The sequence below is a fragment of the Balaenoptera borealis genome (genome assembly GCF_965194805.1).
Source record: "Balaenoptera borealis genome assembly, chromosome: 15".
Lineage (NCBI taxonomy): Eukaryota > Metazoa > Chordata > Mammalia > Artiodactyla > Balaenopteridae > Balaenoptera > Balaenoptera borealis.
Window position 1 is genome coordinate 71131166 of NC_138871.1, and position 26052 is coordinate 71157217.

General features: G+C 47.6%; 1 protein-coding gene across 6 annotated transcripts in view; it reads left to right on the forward strand.

Moving 5' to 3' along the window:
* The window catches only part of CIB4 (calcium and integrin binding family member 4), a 97923-nt gene that overhangs the window by 4782 nt on the left and 67089 nt on the right, over window positions 1-26052 (forward strand). For 5 of the 6 annotated variants that reach the window (XR_014234867.1, XM_082357056.1, XM_082357057.1 and 2 more), the window contains exon 2: window positions 18747-18842. The gene's annotated coding sequence lies outside the window, so the exon portion shown is untranslated. Of the gene's footprint in view, window positions 1-16902; window positions 17021-18746; window positions 18843-26052 lie in introns of all 6 variants that reach the window. The other variant, XM_082357060.1, reaches the window with a different exon arrangement.

The window sequence follows — 26052 nt, forward strand, 5'->3', positions numbered from 1 at the left end:
TATAGCATGAAAGGGTTGACTATCTTGAAAAGTCTCTTCTCACTCTGACATTCCGTGATGTTAATGACAGGCCTAGCCCTGTGATTAGCAATGCTCATTCTACAACAGCCAAGAATGTGGTCTGACAGATGAGGGGCACAGAGGCCTCTCTGTCCCTCACTTTCTAGCCCCCCTTTATTGGCCAGTTTGGCTGGAAGATGGGGGCAGGAGGTGGTGAGGTAGGGGGAGAAAGGGCTGACCCCTAGTCAGACAAGCTGGGGTTCAAATCCTGATTCTATCAATTACTAGTTGGACCGGAGCCTGCCGTGAAATTCTGGTCCATCCTGGCTGGACGAGGCCATAAGCTCCTGGAGGGCAGGGATAGGGCCTTAGTCATCTCCGTGCTCCACAGCGCTTGGTACAGCACCTGGCATAGAAGACGCTCTGGAAACACTCCTCCGTTTGTTCCAGTAGCCCTGGCTGAGCTAGGTGGGTTGGCAGGGCCTGGAGCCCCTGGTTTGCTGTAGGAAGGAGTGTCCAGGGCCTTCTCAACATCAAGCCAGGGGAAGGCCTGAGAAGGGGGAGGGGCCCCGTGGGCCCAGGAGCTGCAGCAGAGAGGGACGTGGCTGACACAGAGAGTTGCCCCAGGGATCCTGGCCTCCGAGGGCAGGTTGCTTGGATTCAGGGCACTTAGGGTATGACTGAGGTGTTTCTTGGTGTGCCTCTGTAGGGAGAGGCAGGGAGGATTAGTCTGGATTTACAGAGCATAACCAGTCCAGTGCAGCCAGCTTGCGTTTGTCAAGAGACACTATTTGTTTAACATCTCAAGCCCAAACCAAACACAAAAGGCAGCTGTTCACAAAGGAGAGGCTCTGGGAGCTGTTGGGGGAAGAGCGCTACCCCTGGAGGTGGACACCTGGCTCTGTTCTCAGTCCTGCCCCAATGGGCTGGGTGACAAGCTCAAAACACAGACTCGGGTGTCCTGCTAGTGAGAGTGAGAACCAACCGGTCTTCATGGAGTTGCCATGGGGAACGGGCTTGCTCCCTTCGTTAGCAGAAAGCCTTAGTCCAAAGTCTGCACCTACCACATTGGACGGATCCCTTCCCATAGAGACGATCGCCTTGGTGGCCTCCCTCTCTGACTCTGAATACTGCGTGGACATGAGCATCCTTGTGTGTGTCCTTAAGGACCTGCAGGGAATTTCCACTGGGACGCATACCCCGAGGTGTCACAGTGCTTATGCCCACCGCATGGCACTAAACGCCGCCGGGCTGTCCTCCGCGTGGCTGTCTTGGTCTTCACTCTCCCTGGCAGTGCGTGGGTTGGTCTGCTTGCTCCTCACTGACACTGGTATGATCCACTTTTCTATTTTTGCCGCTTGTATGTTTCACTATTTTCTACTAATTTCCCCCTTTCGCTCCCTTTCCCCTCCCCTACATTACTGGGGTCTTAGGCAGGCCAGCAGGTGATGACAAAGCGAGATCTGGGAGAAAACCAGCCGCTGTTCTCCAGCCTGGTGTGTGTGTGTGTGTGTGTGTGTGTGTGTGTGTGTGTGTCTAAAGGAGGCTGTGAGCCTGAGACTTTCAGTTTCAGGCCTGATCTCCTTTTTTTCCCCCTCTCTATCCGCCAACCCTTGTCAGTTTCCCCTCCACTCACATTCTCCTCTGTGTTTGGCCAAGCTCACAGAATAATTAAAACTAGAGGAAACCTTAGACCAGACAGTGCCGGTGAGGAAGCTGAGGCTTGGCAAGGGGAGTCCGCATCTCCAGGCCTCATGGTTTGCTGGGCCAGAGCTGGGACTTGAGCCCAGCTATCCTGACCTCTGGGGCAAGGTAAGTGCCCTAGACTTTCCCCCTTCACATCACTAGAATTAAGTCCCTTAAGCCTGTCCTCAGTAGAGATTCTGGAGCCGCCATGACCTGTATTCTCTGACAAACGTGTTGCTGCTAAGGAAAAAAATGAGCCTGGAGATCTAGTCAACAGCCTCACAAATCTTGAAATCCTTCTTTGCAGGTTTATGGCTTCTGAGAAGCAAGCAGAGGCAGCCAGTTCTCAGCAACAAACACAATAATTATAATAGCACTTGCAATGATTAATCAGCCAGTGAGTATTGAGCGGCGCCTGCGAGCATGCATGGCAGTGTGTGCGTGTGCGTGTGTGTGTGTGCGCGCGTGTGTGTGTGTGCGTGTGTGTGTGCGCGTGCGTGTGTGTGTGTATGTGTGTGTGCGCGCGCGCGCGCGTGTGTGTGTGTGCGCGCATGCGTGCGTGTGTGTGTATGTGTGTGCGTGTGTGTGCGTGTGTGTGTGTGTGTGTGTGTGCGCGCGCGTGTGTGTGTGTGTGTGTGTGTGTGTGTCCATCCGGGTGGGGGAGAGGGCGAGGGGGGTGACTTTATTCCCAGTGAGCAGGTTTTAGGTGTCCTTCCCTCAGTTGAGGGGCTGGGTCACAACCGTGGCACTCCTCGGGTAGAGTTGTGATCTGGCTAGAGCTGCAGCTGTTTCTGCCGGGAGAGGAGTCCTATTTCCTGTCGTCCTGGATGTTGGGGTCCTGACCATATACTGGGAGAGAGGAACTGACGAACAGAAGCAAGTTCTAGGCCTGTCAACCAGATTAATGTGGGACTTCACCAGCGTGATGTACATGGCAAAACCAAGGAACTTGGCATTTCAGCCTGGAAAAAAGATGCAGAGGACATGTGAGCTGTCACACGGAGGAGGGATTAGCTTTGTTCTGGGTGGCCTAGGAGGGGCCAGTGATCTGTGTGGAAATGCTCCAGTGAAAGAGCTTTCAGCTTAAAATAGACGGAGCATTCTCTCTGCCTCTGCAGAAGCAATGGCTTGCCCAGATGTAATGAGCTCCTGGTCAATGAAGTTATGCAAGCACAGCCTGATTGATCTCTTGGGTTCAAGCTGTCTTGCTTTTTTTTTTAATATTTTTTTCCTTCCAGTTTTATTGAGATATAATTGACATACAGCCCTATATAAGTTTAAGGTGTACACCGTAATGATTTGACTTACATATATCATGAAATGATTACCACGTTAAGTCTGGTCAACATTCATCATCTCGTATAGATACAAAATTCAAGAAAAAAAGATCTTTTTCCTTGTGATGAGAACTCTTAGGATTTATTCTCGTAACGATTTTCCTATACAACATACAGCAGTGTTCATTATGTTCATCATGTTGCACACTGCATCCCTAGTACTTATTTATCTTAGACCCAACTGGGAGTTTGTACTTTTGACTGCTTTCATCCGATACCCCCTCCCGTACCCCCAATCTCTGGTAACCACAAATCTGATTTCTTTTTCTACGGGTTTGTTTGTGAAGTATAATTGACCTGCAACACTATGTTAGTTCCTGGTGTACAGCATAGTGATTTGATATTTCTGTGCATTACAAAATGATCACCACGATAAGTCTAGTTACCATCTGTCACCATACAAAGATATTACATTATTATTGACTATGTTCCACACACTGTACATTTCATACCCATGACTCACTTATTTTGTAACTGGAAGTTTGTACCTCTTAATCTCCCTTGCCTATTTGGGGTTGAGGCTATTTTAGAAGGATCCAAAGAGGTAGTACAGTGCCTGGCACATAGTATCTGCAAGAAATGCCTTCTGACGTGATTGCTAAAAGTACTGAGTTTGGGGGCTGGACCAGATGCTCTCTGTGGTTCATTCATGGAGCATTTCCTGTGTGCCAGGCCCTTTGACCCTCCTGGAAATGCTACAATTCTCCGGCCCCAGGCAGGGCTGCACCTGGAGTCCTTGTTGAGCCCTCACAGCACTGCTTTCTCCCAGCTCCCCTGTCCCCACCCACCCAAGGTCCCCACACATATACCCTACACCTCACTGCTTGCAGAAGCCCAACACTCACAGGTTGGAGTAAGGGCCTAGAGGCCCTAGGGCTCCAGCAAGGGAAATGAGCCTCCGGCAGGCTAATTACTGAGAGCTGATTCTATTAAGCGGATAGCTCGCTCTAGGCAAAGCAATTACATCTAATCAGCCCCTTGCAGCAGTCCAAAGGGACAGCCGTTTGAGCCAGACACATGCGTGAGTTCGAGCATCAAAGCAGTCTGAGGCTCAGGCCTGGGCAGATTTATCTCAGGCCAAGGGCTGCTCAGAAAGTGGTACCCCAGCCCCTTCCCTGGGCTGCCCAGACCTCAGGCCACTGTGGTGCTGCAGCTCCATGGAAGGAGCACTGAATGGAAACTCAAAGACCTGTGTTGAGACTCGGCTCTGCCACCAAGGAGCTGAATTTCACTGGGGAGAGTGCCTCTCTGACCTGAGCCTCAGTTTCCCTGTCTGTCAAGTGAGTAGGATGGACTAGGGAAGAATCTAGTCCAAGCTTGAAACTGGAGTCCATCTTGATATTGTACTGTATACTTAGAAATGTCTAAGAGGGAAGATCTAACATTATGTTCTTATAAAAAATAATAACAACAACAGGGGACTTCCCTGGTGGTCCAGTGGTAAAGAATCCACCTTCCAATGCAGGGGACTCGGGTTTGATCCCTGGTCAGGGAACTAAGATCCCACATGCTGCGGGGCAACTAAGCCCACACGCCACAACTACTGAGCTCGCGCGCCTCAACTAGAGAGCCTGCGTGCTGCAAACTACAGATCCCACGCCCTCTGGAGCCCGCCTGCCACAACTAGAGAGAGAAAAACCTGCACGCCACAATGAAAGATCCCACATGCCTCAACTAAGACCCGACACAGCCAAAAATATAAATAAATAAATAAATAAAATATGTTAAAAATAATAATAATAACAACAATAATAAATAAAGAGGTAGGAGGAAACTTCTGGAGGCGATGGATATGCTTACAACATAAATTGTCTTGATGGCTTCGTAGATGTATGTATACTTATCTCCAAATGCAACAAGTTTTATACATTAAATATGTACAGCTTTTTGTATGTCAATCATCTCTCAATGAAATGGTTTTAATTAAAAAAAAAAAAAAAAAGAGATGTTAGTCTATCTAGTCCATCTGGTTTGGGCTCTATTCCAGGCTAAAATGACCTGACCAGCTAGAGAAGAACTTTGAAATCCTCAAACATGGAAATATATGCTGCAGGATCTAATTATTCAGGCTATTAAAAAAAACTGAAATAATGTATTTTAAAAATTACGAATGCCCTCCTGGAATTTTTTTCCTCTAGAAATTTAATGAAATGTGTGTTCCCTAAAAAACAGACAATATTTTTTTTGACCATGATTTAGTGGCTTCCAGATTCTTTGAGGAAGTTGGGTCATGTTAGCGGGGGAAGGAATGGGAGAGGAGGTCCCTGGAAGTGAGGTGGTAATAAGCAAGATGGAGACAGGAGGGTCACTGGGCCATGGCAGTGTCTGTTCTACCTGTGCTGGTTCCTTTCCCAGAGGAAGAACTCCCTGAAAGATTCCTGGATGCTGTGAGAATGCTGAGGAGGAATTTATTAATTTATTCATTTATTTAAAAATTTTTTTATTTTATATTGAAGTGTAGTTGATTAGCAATGTTGTGTTAGTTTCAGGTGTACAGCAAAGTGATTCAGTTATACATATACATGTATCTATTCTTTTTCAAATTGTTTTCCCATTTAGGTTATTACAGAATATCTAGCAGAGTTGCCTGTGCTATACGCTAGGTCCTTGTTGGTTTTCTATTTTAAATTTAGTAGTGTGTACATGTCAATCCCAAACTCCCAGTTTATCCCTCTTCCACCATCTTTCTCCTTTGGTAACCATATGTTTGTTTTCTAAATCTGTGAATCTGTTTCTGTTTTGTAAATAAGTTCATTTGTAGCATTTTTTTTTTAGATTCTGCATAAAAGTGATATCATATGCTATTTGTCTTTGTCTGACTTATTTCACTTAGTATGATAAACTCCAGGTCCATCCATGTTGCTGCAAATGGCCTTATTTCATTCTTTTTAACGGCTAAGTAATATTCCATTGTATATACAACCACATCCTCTTTATCCATTCATCTGTCAATGGACATTTAGGTTGCTTCCATGTCTTGGCTATTGTCAATAGCGCTGCTATGAACATAGGGGTGCATGTATCTTTTCAAACCATGGTTTTCCCTGGATATATGGCCAGGAGTGGGATTACTGGATCATATAGTAGCTCTATTTTTAGTTTATAAAGGAGCCTCCATACTGGATGTACCAATTTACATTTCCACCAACAGTGTAGGAGGGTTCCCTTTTCTTCACACCCTCTCCAAGACCACTGAAGAGGAATTTAAACATCAGTCCCTCCCAGCACTGAAATTCTAAGATTCTGGGTTGGTACTAAGCAAATGACGTGACCCAAACTCACCATGTGGGCAGCCTAGTGGAGGAGACCAGAAGCCAGCAGACCTCAGCAGCAACCAGCTGTGAGAGCCGGGCAAGCCATGGCCCCTCTGTGAGCCTCAGCTTCCTCCTGTACAGCATAGGAGGATGAGAGCCATCTCCACGTAGCCTCCCTCACACAGTGGTTGAGGGATTCCAAGTGCGATGATGAATGTGAAACGAAGACTAATTAATTAATTCTATTAAAAGGTGAGAATGTAAACTATTAAAAAAGCTTCTGTACAGCAAAGGAAACCATCAATAAAATGAAAAGGCAACCTACAAAACAAGAGAAGATATTTGCAAATCATATATCTGATAAGGGGTCAATGCTCAAAATAGATAAAGAACTCATACAACTCAATAAAAAAGACCATACCATTTAATTAAAATATAGGCAGAGTATCTGAATAGACATTATTCCAAAGAAGACATACAAAGGGTCAACAGGTACATGAAAAGATGCTCAACATCACTAATCACCAGGGAAATGCAAATCAAACCCACAATGACCTATCACCTCACACCTGTTAGAACGACTATTATCAAAAAGACAAGAGATAATAAGTGTTGGTGAGGATGTAGAGAAAAGGGAACTCTTGTGCACTGTTGGCAGGAATGTAAATCGGTGCAGCCACTGTGGAAAAACTGTATGGAGCCTCTTCAAAAACATTAAAACAGAACTGCCATATGATCCAGCAATTCCACTTCTGGGTACTAATCTGGAGGAAATAGAATCACTATCTCGAAAGAGTGACTGCACACCCGTATTCATTGCAGCATTATTTACAATAGCCAAGATTTGGAAACAACCTAAGCGTCCATCAATGGATAAAGGGATAAAGAGAATGTGGTATATATACAATGGAATATTATTCAGATATAACAGAGAAGGAAATCCTGCCATTTGTGGCAACGTGGACGGACCTTGAGAGCATTATGCTAAGTGAAATAAGCCAGACAGTGAAAGACAAATACCGTATGACCTCACTTACATGTAGAATCTTACAAAAACTGAACTCATAGATACAGAGAACAGATTGGTGGTTGTCCAAGGCAGGGGGTGGGAGGTGGGTGAAATGGGTGAAGTGGTCAGAGGGTACAAACTTCCCGTTATGAGTCCTGGGGGTCTAATGTACATCATGGTGACTATAGTTACCAACACTGTACTGTGTATTTGAAAGTTGTTAAGAGAGTAGATATTAAAAGTTCTCATAACAAGAAAAAAAATTATAACTATGTATGGTGATGGGTATCAACAAAACCTATTTAATAATATATACACATATAAAATCATTATATGTAATACGTTATTACATGTCAATTATATCTCAGTTTTTAAAAGAAGAAAAAAGAGTGTTCTTATTAACAACAGCTGGGACCCAGGTCTCCCTCTCTAATCCAGCCCTTCTCTCTTTTGATTTTCATGACTGTAGCTTTGAGAGCAGGGTGGCCTTGCTGGAGCAGAGCGTGGGGGCCACCTGACTGCTAGCTTTCCCTGGCCTTGGTGATCTCAGATGGCTGGTGCCCATGTAATCAGACCAAAGCCTTGGTCTGTCCTCAAAGAGGAGCCCTGGCGCTGATTGGCAACCAGTGGCCTTGCTGGGCCATGCATAGCCTTTGGGCATTCGTTGCAGGGAGGAGAAGCAACCTTGATTCAGATGCTGGGCTTGAGGAGAGCCGATTCCCCCTGGATCATACTGGCAGGAAAGAGGAAGGAGGTGGGATACAGGGGGAGGGGGCACCAAGCGGGCCCGGATTGCCCTGCTCATCAGCACCCCACATTAGTCACTTGCCAGAAGAGAGGGTATGAGGAAGAAGCCACTTTATTCCCCATACTATTCTGAGAGTGGTGGGAGGCAGGGCTGTACTGGGAGGTTATTGGAAAGCCTGGAGTGCCAGCAGAAGAAATCTGCACGGCTGGATGGAGGCAGTGGGAGAACATGAAAGATGCTCGGGCAGGGCTATTCCACAAAGAGACCACGGCCCTCAGAGCCAAGCCCGCGTCCCTCAGCCTGGGCTCCTGTCTTGTGTGATCTGCCCAGTCTGCCTCTCTGGCCTCATCCCCCTTGTTCCGCTTAGGGCTCTTTGCACCAGCCATTCTGTAATCTTTGCAGTCCCTCCAAATGTTCCAGGCTCCTTCTTGCTTTTCTGCCAGAAACGCACATTGTGCCAGGTACAAATATGATTACACTTAGTGCTGCCTTTGGAATGGCAGCATTCCCACTTTACAGATGAGAAAACTGAGGTTCACAGTGAAGCAAATGGGCTAAGCTCTTACAGGTAAATAGATGACAGTTCCAATATTCAACCCAGATCAGTTTGACTCCAAAGTCTGTGCTTTCACTTTTCTGCCACACTCCCTCGCTAGAAAATGATAGAGGGCAGAGCCAAGCTGCAATAGGGGAATAGAGCAAAAGGTGCTATCCACACAGAACCTGGCACATAGCTAGAGCTTAAAAAATACTGGTTGTGTGAATGAATGAGCAGCTCAGAGAGGAAGGCTGTAGGAAGGGCTAGGACGCAGCACCTGGGCTTGTCCCAGAAGGGACAGATGCTTGACTTTGACTAGGAAACAGGGCAGAACTGTGGGTGAGGCCAAGTGACTCCAGCTTGCAAAGGGGCTGGGAAACAGGACTGTCATGAACAAGCTGGACTCGGTGACTGTTCCGAGGTGGAGAGGAAAGAGGAGGCCAAGTTGTCCATGGCCTGCCCTAGCATGGTGCCCCACCATCCAGCCCAGGCAGGGACTCAGAAGGGTCTCCACAGCTGTGCACAGATTGCAGGATACCTTTGAGTCTTTGAGCTAGGTGTCTGGGAGAACGGCAGTGTCTCTAGCACGCCGATCAATCTGAAGGGGAATGGACCATCCAACCACGTGGACAGGGGTTGGTCCTGGTGCTGGGTCACCATGGGAAGACACAGGTGGGTACCTGGGCTCTATGCTGCGTGGATGTCAGATGACCCAGAGATGGTACAGTCCAGTGATCCGCGGAATCCACAGCACATCGGGGAGATGGAGATCAGCTGGAAGGCAGTGCTCAGGCAGAAGGGCACTGAGCCGTCAGGGAGATGGAAAAAGTGATGTCGTTAAGGAACAATGTGGCCAAAGGAATGAGCTGTAACTTGCTGGATCCAAAAGGACAAATGGGAAAATTGCTGCCAGAGGCCCAGGGGTGTCTGATGATGGCCTGACACGGCCCTGGGGGAGGGACTGAGCCCCATTCCAGAGGCCAGAAGGGAGTCACCCCATAGGCTCTGTGGACCTTTTCTGCCCCCCTAACACCTTGTCAAACAAACCCTCTTGTCTCTTAGTAAGGACTGATGAATTGAGTCAGGACAGAACTCCTGGCCAGAGAACTCTACCCTGTTTCAATGGAGTGGATCTAAGGATGCAGTCGTGAGGCAGAGGAAAGAGCACAGGTTCTGGGGTCAGCATCCCTGGGTGGGTCCTGCTCTGCCCAGCTGTGTAACCCACCTTCTTAAAATGCGTTGGCAGGATTAGGTGAGATAGGGGAAGTATCTGTCCTTAAGTCAGGACTGGCATGTTGCAGTGCTTCTTTCCTTTCCCTCTGTTCCCTACTTCCCGGGTAAGAGCTGGGGAAAACCAACCCTGCACCATAGCTTTGGGAAGAAGCCAGCCCTGAGGCTTAGGTGATCTGGTCAGGAAAAGGGGCTTCCTGGTCTAGCATGGGTTGCGTGGGCTGTGGATGGACTGAGCTGATTAGAGGCAGGCAAGACACTCAGCAGAGATTCAGGGGAAATTTAGAATCTTGAAATGAGTGTCACAGGAAATTTGTGGGGTGTGTGTGTGTGTGTGTGTGTGTATTGTGTGGAGTTGTGGTGGAAGTCATCTGGTCTAAATTCCCATTCTATAAGAGAGGAAACAGAGGCCGAGGGAAGGGAAGGGTCAAGGGCATGCAACATGATGATGGTACTTGGATCTTGATTGAGTTCTAATCCCATTGCTGAGTTTCCTAGTAAGAAAGATCTCTGACTAGCAAAGAAATAATGGGGTTCCAGGCAATGGCCAGGGCACCAGACTTGAGCAGAGGTATTTGTGTTGACCTTGGGAATCTGGAGGAACTGGAACTTGCTTTTTATTGTAGTCAAAATTGTTGAGACCCCAATTAGCCCTGGGTGGGGCTCCAGCTCACCTGCTACCCTGTGAGGCCCAGCCGTCTGCAGAGGGGTGTTCTCTCCTGGAAGTCTGGGGCCAGGGAGCTTCGGGGTCTGATGGGCTAGGATTCCTGGAGGTGGCTGATCTCCAAGGGTTTCACTGGGGCATAGAGATGGCCACACCAAGGCTTCTGTCCACCCGCCAATGGTGAACCCAGAAATATGTTGTCCTCTTTGCCCCAAAACTCAGCTTTAAGAGTACATCCAGTGCATGTGTGGTCCCACTGTCATCTCCATTTTTCCAAGGAGGAAGGATGGCTCCAAGGTCCACCCAGATGGTAAGTGGGGGAGGTGGGACTCCTGGCTTGTCGGACACACTACGGTCTCTGCATCTGCCTCTTCTCTCTGCACACACCTCCAGTCTCCCTCAGGGCCTGTGATTCTCCTCAGCTGCCAGGTCAGTTCCCCTGAACACCTTCAGCTGTAAGTCCTGTTTCTCACCTCCTGTGTCTGAGCCCTTTCACTCTCAGGTTGGACCAACCTTCTCCACCAGATTGGGGAGGGGTGCGGAAAGGGAAGCCTGATGCCCCTGTACAGAGAGGGAAATGAGGCATGGGGCTGGCCTGAGCCAAGGTCAGGATCCAAGCTTCCCTGTCCGCAGGTCCAGTAAGAGAGGCCCAGAGCTGCAGGGAAAGGCAAAGAAACACTGCTCTGTTTTCTTAAGCTCCCAGCTGGGTCTGAGAACACCAAATCCTCTTTGAAAAAACAGAAAAGGGATTTTAAAAAAATCAAGATATTAACCTTCTGAAATTGGACACCCCCCTCCATGTAGAGATTAACTTCTTTTCTAAGCATTTTTTTTTTCATTTCTATAAACATCTTAATTCATGCCGACATCGTGGCTAGCCTGGATTATGGATGGATGGAGAGACGAATGTCCTCGTCTCGGCCACACATGCACACAGCCATATGTGTGTGACGTGCGTGTGCACTCACGCACATACACACACCTGGAACAGCAGAGAGAGCATTGGTCAATGAGCCGAAGATCTGGGCTTTATTTTCAGGTCAACCCTGGACCTCAGTTGTCTCATCTATAAAAGGGGTGGCTGGACCAGCCAGGTTTCTAAGACTCCTCCCCACCCCCACCACTTTCTGGCACTGCCCAGCAGTGTAGGTTGGCCGCCTTGCTTCTCAAGGACCCTGCCTGTTTCTCCCAGGACTTCTCTGACAGTCTTCAGGCCTGAACAGCATGCAGGGGGAGGGAGGGGGGAGGGAAAGCATGCATTCCAGTTCTGTGTGGGACCAGGGCTGCTTTTATGGTTATTTCAGCTCTGCTGTAAATGTAAAGTCACATGTAAGACACCCAGCACATGATCTGAGCACATGATAGGTGCTTCCCAAAGTCTGTTCTTCCCCCTTTCACCTCCTTTTTTTCGTTCACCTGGAGGCTCATCCCTATCTGAGGCCCGGTTCCCTTCATCAACCTCAGCCGTTGGAGAAGACACGTCATTTTTTTTTTCTAGTTTCAGGTTCCCCTCAGCCTGTATCACATGGCTCCAGTATGAACTCTTGAATGTTTCCCATCACTTTTAGGATGAAGACCTGGCCCCTCGGTGTGGCCTGCAGGGGGCTCTTGCGGATCCACACCCCCTACTTCTTCAGCCTGGCCTGGCAGTCCACTTACCCAGCCCCTCTGGGCTTTTGGATCCTTCTTTCAGGTCCCCAACTGTCATGCTCCTTCCACCTTGGCCTCCTCATGAACCCTACCTCTGCCCGGGCTCACCCCTGTGTCTACCTGGCGCACACCCGCTCCTCTGACAGTCCCTTCCCCAGGAAGTCCTCTGTGACCCCAGGGAGGTTAGGTCCCTCATGCTGTGGTCCTCTCCTTCTCGATGACAAAACACCATCATAATGAAAAGACCAGCTGTACCTCAAGCATTTGATGTCTGTCTCCCCCACTGGACCGTAAACTCCAGGAGGGCAGGGGCAGGTCGGTGTGTCTGTTTGGTTCAACACTGTCTCCCCAGCACCTGCTCGGTGTCTGAATTCCATAGTAAATGAATGAGTCTAAATGAGTCTAAAATTGCTCTCTTTAAACACACCTGAAACCCTGCTCAGCACCTTCCATGAAGTCCAGGCAGAACATTCCCTAAAATAGCTTCACTCTCCTCTTCACTCACTCTGACCTCCCCTAAAGGTCCCCTCTTTTCCCTCCTGATGCCACATATTCCCAAAACCTTAAGTTTCTTTTTAAACATACCACCAGCCCAATCAAGCAACACTTTTCGTATCCATATTTCAATGCCTTCCACCTTCTGACAAGCCCAATCATTTCCAAACCTTGATTATGTTCTGGTTCTTGAGGCTGCAGCCAGCTGTGGTTATTCTCAACTCTCGTTGTCACGGGGGAGGAGGGTAGATGTGCGCTAGCCCTGACTCATCGAGGACCGGGAGAGAGGCGCTGAGCGTCCGCAATAGCCTTGGGTAGGGGTGGGCCACAGCAGTGGTCTGGCTCCGGCTCGAGCAGAGGTTATGTGAATCCCTATTCGACTGTCATTTTGGCCAGTGTTCCTCAAAGGATGCTCATAGAACAATGGTGTCTTGAGATGTTTTGCAAAAGAAAAAGTCCTGTGCTCCAACGCGTTTGGGAAATTCTAAGCATCACTCAGCGTTAGCTCTTGTTTGCAAGCATCAGAAGCCAACTCTGCTAATTTAAGCTTAAAAGGGATTTATTCTAAGGATCTTGGGTAGCTCACAGAATCTCCTGCAGGGTCAGAAAACCAAGGGCAGAGCAGCCAGGGACAATGCCCAAAGTCATATTGTATGACTGGCCCCAGGAAGCCCCACTGCTGCTGCCACTGAACTTGTGCTTTATACTTGTGCCACTGGCTCCACCAGCACTGGAAGCAGCTTCTAGAACTGCCACCACTGAAGCCTCTGAAAACAGACTGTGGCTGCTGCCACCACTGCTGCCACCACACTCATCAGAGTAGAACCTGCATATTCTGGGCTTCCTTGCATCACGGTCTAGGGGTGGAGTGAGGTCGTGTGCCCGCGCCCTAGTTCAAGAGAGGCGGGGACAATGTGAATTTCACATTTCACTTTCAGCTTCTGTACTGGGAGGCAGCCTCTGCTTCAGCAGACAGGGGAAACCCTTAAACATAGGAAAGGGGGGCAGGTGCTGATTGGCCCAAAATGACAACTGTTCTCTACACTGTGGACCCTGGACACCTGCCCTGGGAGTGTGCCGTGCTCTAGCACAGGGTCTGCCAGTCTTAGTACTGTTGACGTTTGGACCAGGCACTTCTTTGTGGTGGGCTATGCTGGGCATTGTGGGATGTTTAGCATCCAGGCCTCTATCCACCACGTGCCAGTAGCACCCCTCCAGTTGTGAAAGCTAAAAATGTCTCAGTACATTGCCACATGTGCGCTGGGGGTGAATTTGCCCCTGGCTGAGAACAACTGCTCTAGGAGATGTGTAGGAAATGTGTAATATGTCTGAGGAAGCAAGACTGATTTAACCCGGTTCCCCAAGCTTATTTGACCATGGAGACATTTTTTTTTCTCTAACTCTCTTTGGCTTTATTTCACAGAACTTCATCGGGAAATGCTGAGTTTATAATTGGGGCCCTCTTTCTTCATGTTTCATGGAGGTAGGAGGTTGCACAGGCCAAATGGCACTCCAGGTCTCCCTGTCACCACCTTCCCATCTGTCAACCTCCCTGGACAAGGCTGAGGCTCCTTGAGGTCCAGCTTTGTGAGGACCCACTCTCTGGGGAGTTAGTTGTGACTTTAGGAAACATTCCCAGGGTCCCAGGGAGGAGTCTGCAGAATGCCATTCAACGTGGAGAGTCAGTCTTTTCCCCTTGGCTGTGAACTTGCCCTGCAGGCAAAGGTATTGCTCTAACCACCAGGCACACTGCCCTGGGGATACACCTCTGCCTGTGGCGGCCCACTGGAGCCCCTGCACTGTTTGACAAAGATCCCACAAGATTCAGGCTCGGGACTTCTCTGGTGGCCCAGTGGTTAAGACTCCGTGCTCCCAAAGCAGGGGGCCTAGGTTCCATCCCTGGTCAGGAAACTAGATCCTGCATGCTGCAGCTAAGACCTGGTACAGCCAAATAAATAAATAAATATTAAAAAAAAAAAAAGATTCAGGCTCAAGCACGGCTGGTCTCCAATATGTGGGCCCAGCCTCCCAGTCTGTATTCCCCACATGTCCACTACGTCAAGGCCCAAGGAATGCCCTGGACACAAGGCCAAGTCTGCCCCAACCCAGGAAATATCGTAATCACCGCAATGCTCGATGGGGTCACAGGCCCTAGAAGGGTGGGGCCGCTGCCCACTGGCCTTACCTTTGGGAAGGAGCTTTTGGAGCTGCTGCAGCAGGCTGGGGAAAGGAGCGTGGGGAAGAAGTGTCCTTGGCAACTCAGCTGTCCATTCTGGAGGCTTCTGTGATCCCGCAGTTTCCCCATACGGATGGCTCTGCTCCTGCATGCAGCTTCACATTTGGAGCTCACTCACGTGGCTTAGAGTGTCTCTCGCTGACCTTGGCTCTTAACCTTGGGAAACTGGGACTTTGGAAATATAATAGTGTCAGGGTTAAACAAACCTGTGTTTGATCTTGGTCACACCACTTAATGGTGGAGTGATCTTGGCCAGGTCACCCTTATTTCGGAACTTTAATTTCATCATCCATGTAGATTTTTAAAAAGCACTTTTCCTGCTCCTACATTTGATAATTCTAGATTTTAGGCACTAACAGGTGGCTCCTGGGTGAGTCTCACTGAAGCCTTCCTGAGAGCTTAGGGACTCATGTTCTGGACCACAGGGTGCATCTTCATGGGGCAGGGGAGACAACGGGAATGAAAAAACAAAGGCTTAAAAATGCCTTGGATCCCAACCAGCCAGAGGATGCGCGAATGGAAAATTCCTGCTGTGTGTCAGAGGCCCACCTGGCCCGGGTGACAGCCAGCGAGCCAGACACACAGGCCCCACTGCGTGTTTAGACAGCACTTTTCCTGCCCTGGCCAGAGTTCACCCTGCCCCCCCACCAATGCTCATCCTGGGGAGTGGGGAGGGGTGGGGGTCCTCACCCAGGCCCAGGAAAGCTTCCTGTGTATTAATATCCGAGCAGGGGCGGGGGAGTGGTAGCGTGAGCTGTAATAGGAAGGATGAGGAGCAGGAAGCCCAGCTTCGGCCCCAGTCTGCCCTGAACCCATCTCTGTGACCTAGTCCAGGACTCAGGGTCCTCGTCTGTGTGGTGTGTGGGGTGGCAGGGAGGTCTGCAGGGTCCTCATCAGCCCTGACATTCCACTGGCGGAGGCCTACATTCTCTCAGAGATGCCACATCTGCCTTGGGAGAGGCCAAGGCCCCTTTCAGGGGCAGGATCTGGGGGCAACTCTCGGAAGCTTCCCTCAGCCTTAAGCTCACCGTCTGAGGAAGTCAACCAAGCCATTGTCGGGAACTGTGGGATCGCCAACTTTGCCAGCACTCTCAGTGCCCACCGAGGCTTGCAGGTGATCCCTGGGGGGCAGGCTCTGGGTAAGTGTAATGAAAGGGACTCACTCCACTCGAAGATGGGGGCCAAAGGAGTGGGGGTGATGGACCCGGGAGAGGCCAAGAGGAGCCCTGAACCAGGGGGGCAGCGCTTGTCCAACACCGTTTGGGGGAGAGGCCCTGAATCTGCAAACGCTCCGGGGACCAGGCCCCATGCTCTAGTGTGGCCTGGGAAGGTCACTGGGCCGCACCATGGCCAGGATGTAGTGGCCCTCAGACTTTGCACACATCCCACGCTCATAGCCTCAGATGTCTAGTGGTCCAGGGCCAAGCTGGGGCAGCCAAGTGCAGGTGGGGGGATTCAGAGCCCACATTACGGTTGAACACATTGGCCAAGGCTGACCTGCAGGTTCTGACTCTTGGGATTTTGATTGGCAAGTTGGGTCTATGGGTTGGATCAGTTCTGAGAGCCTGATGAGGCCTGGTCTGGGATAATGGTTAATTCACCAGGGTCGTGCCACCTGGGGGGTCCCTTGGTCAATGCAACTTGGCCTACTGGACACCCTCCCTTGAATTGCCTCTTCTTAGCTCAGGTTCCCACAGAGAGAAAATCCCTCTCAGTGCCTTTTACCTCTCCCCTGGATGCCAAGAAAATGTGACAAATTTCCACCCAAGGACACCACTGCTTCTGAACCCTGCCCATCCCTAGCCTGTCTCTGCCCAGACCACCCTTCAGGCAATTACTTAAAGGAAAGTGCTGGAATGACACCACAGACAAGCCAGAGCAAGGACAGCCCTGGCCCAGACAACGAGTCACTCTGCCTGGCTGCTTGTACCAGCCCATTGGAGAGAGTTTCCAGTCCTCATCCTGGCCTACCGTTCCCCTCCTTCCCTCCATCCTTCTGTCTAAGGCCAGAGCTGAGCTCCCCTAGTCACTCAGAAGGAACGGTCTCTTTCTCAGATCCTAAGTCAGCCCCTCAGCACCAGGGCACACCGGCCCTCTCTGAAGCCCCAGCTGCCGGCACTGCCAGTGACTTACTCCAGGGAAGCTGCCTGCACCGCCCCCCGCCCTACCCCAGGTCAGTTTCAGGACCCCTTCCATTCAGGAAATCCCTTCTCCTATGTTTTGTTTCCTCCAGCCTGTGTTTTTTCCCTCTGATTCCTTATACATGCTCCCAGCGATTCGGGTCACCCAGAAATCTCTTTCTTGCCTCTCGCGGGACCAGAGTCCACATCACAACGTGCATCTCTGAAGTTCAAGGATGCTTCAGGGTGGGGATAGATGGGAGTGCGTACACACGTGTGTGTGTGTGTGCGTGTGTGCGTGTGTGTGTGTGTGTGAATGCACATGATTTGGGCATCAGCTCGGTCTGCACAGAGTACAATGTCTTCCTCTTACAAAGGTGATCATAGACTGCTCCCTCCTTCCAAGTCAGCCAGGCCAGGTGAGGGCAGGTTCTGAGAGGTCAGCTGACCTCCCTTCTGGGTCATGCCACAGAGCAGGGCATGGTTTCCAGGAGCCTGAGCCCCGCCTCAGATCTCTTTCCACCCCGTGCTGCTTGGGTACTAAAAGAGGGAGGTGTGGGCCCAGATATCGTTAGTGCGGGGTGGTGTTGAAAGGCAGCTTGACCCTGGGGAGGGGTCTGGGCTCAGTGGGATGTGGGATGATGTTTGGAAACGATCACCAGGGGAGTCACTCACTTTTCCAGAGCGTTCCTTCGGTCCCACAGCTCAGGATGCATCCTGATTTATGAGGCGCAGGATTCCAGCAGCTCTGGGAAGGGTTCTGGTTTCTGCCCAGTCTAAGCTCTGAGGAGAGGCAGAAGGGAGGGGCTGGCCCTGGAATGTTAGGAGTTAGGAGGCTGAGGGAGCAGAGCCTGGTAGGACTCAAGCAGGAGCCCGCCGAGGATGGAGGATGCTTCCACCTGCCTTTGGCTACAGACCCTCCAGCCAGAGGAGGAGGATGTGAGCCCCAAGCCTGCGGGAAGCAGTGTCCTCAGAGCAGATACGCTCCCTGGATGAGCAGGAGCTCCCCGTCGGCTCCCTCGGGGGGCTGGTTGCTTCTGCTCTGAGACTGAGCTGTCCTGTCACAAAGCACAGCAGCGTTCGTCCGAGCCACAGAGGAAAGGTGTGCATTTGTTTCCATTTAACAAATGAGGAGACTGAGGTCTTAGGTTAAGAGACACTAAGTACTGCCAGGTCTCACAGCTAGAAAGTGGTTGAGCCAGGCTCCAAACTGACACCTTCTAATTCTACGTCCAGTCTCTTTCCATGAGCACAGACAGATCCCGTAGCTGCGCAGAGCGCTGGTGCGGCACAGGGGAAGGGGCAGTGAGTCTGCAGGCAATCAAGCCCAGGTTGCAATCCCACCCCCTGCTAGTATTGACTGTGTGAATTGGGGCATGTTGCCAAAGCTCAGTTTTCTCATAAATAAAGCGGATGCAATCAGGGATGCACGGAGCTGGCTTCTTCTAGCTCCCAAAAGCCAATTGTGTGTATTTCTTTTCAATTCCTCATTCAGTCATATGAAGCTGGTTAGCTTGAAAAGGGCCACAGCAGAGTATTTACACCAAAGAAATGAGCAAACCTGCAGGTCAGGCCTTGGCTCCCCAGAGCCAGTTGTTAGCATTTCCCAGATCATCCCTGGGGACAATTCTCACCCTACAGGACTAAAGAGTGAATCAGATAGTCTGGCAAGTTCTTACCACCATGTCTGGATTGGAGCAAATACTCACAAATGATCGGCAAAGGTAAATGTTTTACCTTTTCTTCATCCTTATCATGTTTTATCCCTTTATTCACCAGGAGAGTAATCTGGGCAAGAGGAATTTTCTTCTATCATATCAGTGAAGACATTCAGGCTCCGAGGGACCAGGTGATTGAGCACAGAGGGGGTAAGAGGTAAGCCTGGATTTGAACCCAGATATTTATGCTGGGCCCTGGCCACTACCCTTTGTTGCCTTCCCGCACCAGACAATTTAAAGTCTCAGAAATATGGGGATCCTAGAGCCAGAAAGAATGTTGGAGATCATCTTTAGACAGTTCAGGTCCCTCATGTCACAGATGAGGAAACGGAGGCCTGGAGAAGGAAGGACCTATCCAAGGTCACTCCACCAGTTATGGCCCAGTTGGAATTAGGATCCTAGATCTCTGGATTCCCCATCTAGATATCTCTTCACTGGACCAAGCTGCCTTGAGACCCCTGAACTGGGGTGGGATTATCCTACCCAGACAGCACAGCTGGTGCCCAGTATGAAGGGAACAGGATGGTTATTATGGAGACTGACATATTTCCATTCCGGGGAGAGGGGATGTAAAAATAATGTTATTTGTTCTACCTACACCACCAAGTTATGTGAAACTGTCCTGTACATGCTGAAGGACTTACAAATATAAGTTAGGGACATTTTGTCAATCAGCAAACATTTATGAGCCAGAGGCTCCCACAGGCAGACTTTGGGCCTCTGTGGGCAATAGAGCACTGGCATTGATGGGCCAGGGCTGGACCCAGCTCTGTAATCCCCATGGCCCTGTTCATGTCCTCCCTTCCTCCCTTCCTCTCTCTCTTCTTTCCTTCCTCCCTCCTTCTCTTCCTTCTTTTCATTTAATAAATATTCACAGATTACTAGCCTTCTGCCAGGGCCCCACTTGGTGCTAGGGAAGCAAAGATGAATAAGGCAAAGTCTTACCCTAAAACATTTCACAGAAGAGAAGGAGGAAACAAACATGAGAAAGAGCCACCAGGAATCTGTCCAGGGGCCAGAGGGGCTCAAGGAGCATTGCATTGGTCAATTGTGTGTGTGTATGTGGGAGGGGTTGGTAGGGAGAAAGGACATTTCTTTGCAAAAGAAGCACCGAGGAGGTGTGAAATAGCCTGGAAGTTTCTGGAAATGGCAAACATGGGCTTGGGTTTACAGTATAAGCTTTGGTCTGGAGTCACACAGGCAGAGTTTGGAAGCCTGGCTGTGCTGTGCGTTGTGTCACCTAGCCTGTGTCACTCTGTCATTTGTAAAATGGGATGATAATTTTTACCTCACAGGGTCATTGTGAGGATTCACTGAGATCATTTATTCTGCAAGATATATTCTGGGTGCCTACCACGTGCCAGGCACCTTTCCAGGCATGAGAGGGCACAGGGAATAAAATAGGTCAGGTCCCTGCCCTCATGGAGCCTATATTCTAGTGGAAGGGGACAAACAGTGAACAAATACAAACATAGCATGGTGTCAAGTTCCTGTAAGTGACTGAAACTAATAAAGAAGGTGTTTGGGGGTGGTTCCTGGGGTGCAGTCCTCAAGATGAGGATTTGTTAATGGTGTGGTCTCAGGGAGAACAGTGGGGGAAGGGAGGACACAGACAAAGTCCCACACGGGCAGCCCCAGCCTGATGTCTCTGGGGCTCTGGAGTGCAAGCTATGCTGGGAAGGGTCCCAGCCTAGACAAAGGGAAGATGCTGTGAGTTAGTATGTGCTTAGGGTAGTGTCTGGTGCACTCCTTAGCCATGGGATGAATGCCCCTGAAGCCTAGTCAGTCTCTGTCTCTGGACCACCTCGCCCACCCTTTGCCACCGTGTGATTCCGTGATCCAGAACAACCTGCATTTTTCCAGAACCCTCTGTGTCCTCTCACTCCTGGGTACCTCTGCCCCTGCTGTTCCTTCCTGGAATACAACGTCTCCACTGTTCTCCCTGGAAAATTCTTAGTCATTCTTCAAGCCTCAGCTCAAATGCTGCCTCTATGTCTGGGAAGACTCTGCCAGGCCTTCCTTGGGACTTTCTTCTGCATAACCTCTGGATTGGTCTGGACCACCAGCAAGGTAATAATATTGCTTTAAAATTGCCTGTTCATGAGCCTGTCTGCCCACTAGGCTGGGAGCTCCTTGATGACTTGGACAGGTTTTTTTCAGCGCTGGGTCTCCAGAGTTTTGGACACACAGTAGGGCCTCAGGAAACATTTGTGGAATAAATGAATGACTCTGTCACTGAGTAGCTTTGTGCCTTTTGGTGAGTCATATAATCTCTCTGAGCCTCAGTTTTCCCATCAGTAATTATAGCTACACCTAAATCATAGTGTTTTTAGAAGGCCAAGTGTGATAATGAATATAAACTCTGAAGTACTATCCAGATGTGTTGTTTTTTTTTTTTTAAATAAAAATGTAGAAGAGAAAAGATCCATTCTGGAGCTCAGCAGTGGCTAAAGGGACCCAAATGGCTACAGAAGACCTTGGGTCAGTCCAGAAGACCTCTGGAGAACATTTTAGTAGGAGAGCTCTGAGCAGGTGCCGGGTTTGCACCCTGCCTTCTCTGACATTTCCTCTGCCACCAGCCAGGGCTTGAAGCTCTGGTTCTAGGAAGGAGATTATTACCCCCACGGACCCTCACTCTCCACTTGCAGTAACTCAGCAATAACAATACACATCCAAGCCATTTGTATCGAGAGGAATGGAAACTTCTTCCTGCAGGTGAAGAACTGATGAAGGGAATCTTGCTAATTGGACACAGGCCTCATCTGTGGTCACCGTTGCAGGTAAATCTTGTATAGGGATGCCTCAACTCTGTAAACTTTGTTCCAGCCCACATCCAGTCTCTTCCAAGGCTGTTCTTCTTTTCCTGACTCTCCGAGAAGACTGTCTTTCCTTACTAGTCTGTTCTGTTCTTCCATCTCATCTGCCAAGCTCTCCCTCCGTTATCCTGGTCTCCAAGGAACCAGAAACAGGATCTTTTCCTCCATTCTCCACTGGCTCCAAGTTCTCTGGAGTCCTCAGTGTTGTTTCCTCTTTGGTCCCATCTTGATTCCACCCAGGATTTGGGGGCCTTCTTAGTTACATCAGCACATGGAGATGGCCTCCTCATGGAAGAGCTTATGATTCCAGAGTCCCTCCCTCAGCCACAGTACATGGCCTAAAGTACCCACCCCCTTACATATAAGATGGTTATTTATCCTTCAGTGTATCATCGTCAAACCACTCCTTAACTCCTGGTGGCCTGGCTTGCTTTCCCACCATTCTGCAAAACTTTTCTTGCTCTCTCTAAGACGCCTATGAGCTACTCTTGACCAAGTTAATTAGCAGGTACAGCCCTGTGCCTTCAAGCTTCAAGCCCACTCCCAAACCATTTAGCCAGTCCCTAGTACAAATGAGTCCTGGTGAAGATCCAATATTGTAGAGTAGTAAATTTTCCCCTAATTAGTCTATAAATTAAGTGAAATCCCAATAAAAATTTAGTAAGAGTTTTAAAAAATAGAATTTTAAAAGCAAATTCTAAAAGTCATCTAGAAGAAAAAAATGAACAAGAAGAGCCAGGCGAATTTTGACACAGTAAGAACAACATATAAACATTTACTATAAAGTGGTCAATACAGAGTGATATTGATGTATGAACAGATAATCCAAACAATGGAACAGAGTAAAGAAATAGATCCATGGAAATCTAGCGTATGTGAGAAGGGCATTTTAAATCATTAGGAAGAGACTGACTAGTCAAGAATGGTTTTGAGACAATAGATTACCCACTTTGGAAGAAGTTAAATTAGATACTACATTGGTGATGGTTTTAATTTCTGAAAAGAGAATTCATTCTACTATTTTAATCAGAAAGGAATTTGTGGAAGTTATGTAAAGCTGCCAGAACTGTGAAGAGATTTAGAGGAAAAGGATTTAGACTGAGCTTACCAGAATGACTTCCAAAGCCACAGTGCAGAATTCAACCACTGAAGGAGATGCTGTTGCTACAGTCTGGAAGCTTCCAGAGAGTAGGAAGTTTTTGCCATGGGTGCTATTCCAAAACTACAGCACCTCTGCCAGGATCTGCCCTAGTAAAATGGAAGCTGTGCTGCCTTTTTCTCCAGGTAACTCAAAGCTTCATGTGAATTGTATCTGCTTAGGTCTTTTAAAAAGTAGACACCAAGATGGAGTTAGAAGGACAGGAGATTTGTTGGGACACTGCATGTAAAAGATAAAGGGGGGACTTCCCTGGTGGCACAGTGGTTGGGAATCCACCTGCCAACGCAGGGGACATGGGTTCGATCCCTGGCCCAGGAAGATCCCACATGCCGCAGAGCAACTAAGCCCGTGCGCCACAACTACTGAGCCTGCGCTCTAGAGCCCACGAGCCACAACTATTGAGCCCATGTGCCACAACTACTGAAACCCACACGCCTAGAGCCCGTTCTCCTCAACAAGAGAAGCCACCGCAATAAGAAGCCCGCCAACCGCAACAAAGAGTAGTCCCCGCTCTCTGCAACTAGAGAAAACCCATGTGCAGCAGCGAAGACCCAAGGCAGCCAAAAATAAATAAATAAAAAATAAAAATTTTTTAAAAAAGATAAAAGGAAGGAGGAGAAGGAGCAGCAGGGAAAACCTTCAGACTGTAATTTAGGTGTGACATCTGTGAAAGGAAAGGGAGAAGGAAAGAAGATTGGGTAGAAAAAGCTTCAGACTGTGATGCAGCTTTGAGAAAGTCCTGGCTACTACAAGATTGCCCATGGAAGAGTTATTCTATGTGGGGGGAAATGGCCACACTCTAGTTTCCTCTTCATGCTCAGTCATTGGCTTGGAGCTGTGGCAGATTCTGAAGGCATCCAACTGGGGGAATCTCCATTACATCTGGAATCCTATCTTCAGGATAGTCTGCAATATAGGAAGACATACCAGAAGGGCATTGATATGAATGTTGATCCAGCTAATCTATAGTATCTATCTATAACAGACCCTTACCTCACACGATATGCAAACTAAATTTCAGATGGATTAAAGAGGTGCAGGTAAAAAACAAACCTATACAATTACTGGAAGAACATAAAGAAAATATAGGGACATATTTCTATAACCTTGGAATAGAGAAGGTCTTTTAAAGCAAAACACAAAATCTAGAAAACATAGGGACGTATTTTAAATTAGTTTTTAAAATTTATTTCCATGTTTTAAAAAGTAATAAACATTAACATACTTAATGGTGACAAATTAGATGCTTTTCCTCTAAGATTGGGAACAAGACAAGGATGTCCCTCTCACCAGTCTTATTCAATATTGTGCTGAAAGACCTAGCTAATGCAAGAGGACAAGAAAAGGAAATAAGATATACGGAATGCAAAGGAAGAAATAAAACTGTCTTTGTTTGCACATAACATGATTGTCTATGTAGAGGGTCACAAAGAATTAATGAAAACTGGAAATAATATTGTGGTTATAGCAAGGTTCAGGATACATGGTTAATATACAAAAATTAGTTACTTTCCTATATACCAGCAGTGAATAATTAGAATTTGACATTAAAAAGACAACACAATTTACATTAGCACAAGAAAGAAAGAAAGAAAGAAAGAAAGAAAGAAAGAGAAAGAAAGAAAGAAGAAAGAAAGAAAGACTTAGGTAGAAATCTACCAAATTATGTGTAGGATATATATGAAGAAAACTACAAAACTTTAATGAAAAAATCAAAGAATATCTAAATAAATGAAGAAATATTTCATGTTCATAAATAGGAAAACTCAAAATTGTTAACATATTGTTTCTTCCCAATTTGACCTCTAGATTCAATGCAAACACAATCAAAATCCCAGCAAGTTATTTTGTGGATATCAACAAACTCATTCTAAAGTTTATATTTGAATGAGTGACTTCCCTGGTGGTCCAGTGGTTGGGATTTCGCCTTCCAATGCGGGGACTGCAGGTTCGATCCCTGGTTGGGGAGCTGGGATTCCACATGCCTCAGGGCCAAAGAGCCGAAAAAGAACTTAGAAGCAATGTTGTAACAATTCAATAAAGACTTTAAAAATGGTCCACATTAAAAAAAAAAAAAACTTTAAAAAAAAAGTTTATATGGGAAGGTAAAAACCCAGAATAGCCAACATAATACTGCAGGAGGACAAAGTTGGAGGACTGATACTACATGACTTCAAGATTTACTGTAAAGCTATAGTGATCAAGAGAGTATGATGCTGATGAAAGAATAAATAGATCAATGGAACAGATTAAAGAGACCACAAATAGACCCATACAAATGTAGTCAAATAGACTTTGACAAAGGAACAAAGGCAATGCAATGGAGTAGTCTTTTCAACAAATGGTATTGAAACAATTGGACATATTCATGCAAAAACAGTGCATCTAGAGGCAGACCTTACACTCTTCACAAAATTAACCAAAAATGGATCATAGATCTAAATGTAAAACAAAAATTATAAATTTTCTAGAACATAACATAGGAGATAATCTAGGTGACCCTGGGTTTGGCCATGATTTTTTAGATACAACACCAATCTCTGAAGGAAAAAATTGCTAAGTTAGACTTCATTAAAATTAAAAACTTCTGCTCTGTGAAGGACATTGTTAAGAGAATGAAAAGACAAGCCACAGGCTAGGAGAAAATCTTTCCAAAGGACATATTTCATAAAAGACTTGTAGCCAAAATATACAAGAACTCTTAAAACTCAATAATAAGAAAACAACCAACCCAATTAAAAATTGGGCAAAAAATCTGAACAGATACCTCAACGGAGAAGACATACAGATGGAAAATAAGCTTATGAGAAGATTTTTAACATCATATGTCATCAGGAATTTCAGATTAAAACAACAATGAGATACCAGTACACATCTATTAGAATGGCTAAAATCCAAAACACTGAGAACATCAAATGCTAGTGAGAATGTGGAGACACAGAACACTCTCATTCATTGCTGGTAGGAATGCAATGTGGTGCAGCCATTTTGGAAGAGTTTGGTAGTCTCTTGCGAAGCTAAACATAGGTTACTGTACAATTCATCTATCCCAATCCTAGGTATTTACCCAAATGAGTTGAAGACTTTGTGCAAAAACCTGCACACAAATATTTATAGCAGCTTTGTTCATAACTCAATAACTGGAAACAACCATGTTATCTTTCAATAGGTGAGTGGATAAACAAACTGTGGTACATCCTTACAGTGGAATATTATTCAGTGATAAAAAGAAAGAAGCTATCAAGCCATAAAAGGACATGGAGGAATCTTAAATGCATATTGTTAACTGAAAGAAGCTACATACTATATGACTCCAGTTATATGATATTCTGAAAAGGGCAAAATTACAGAGACAGTAAAAAATCTGATTGCCAGAAGTTCTGGGGGAGGAA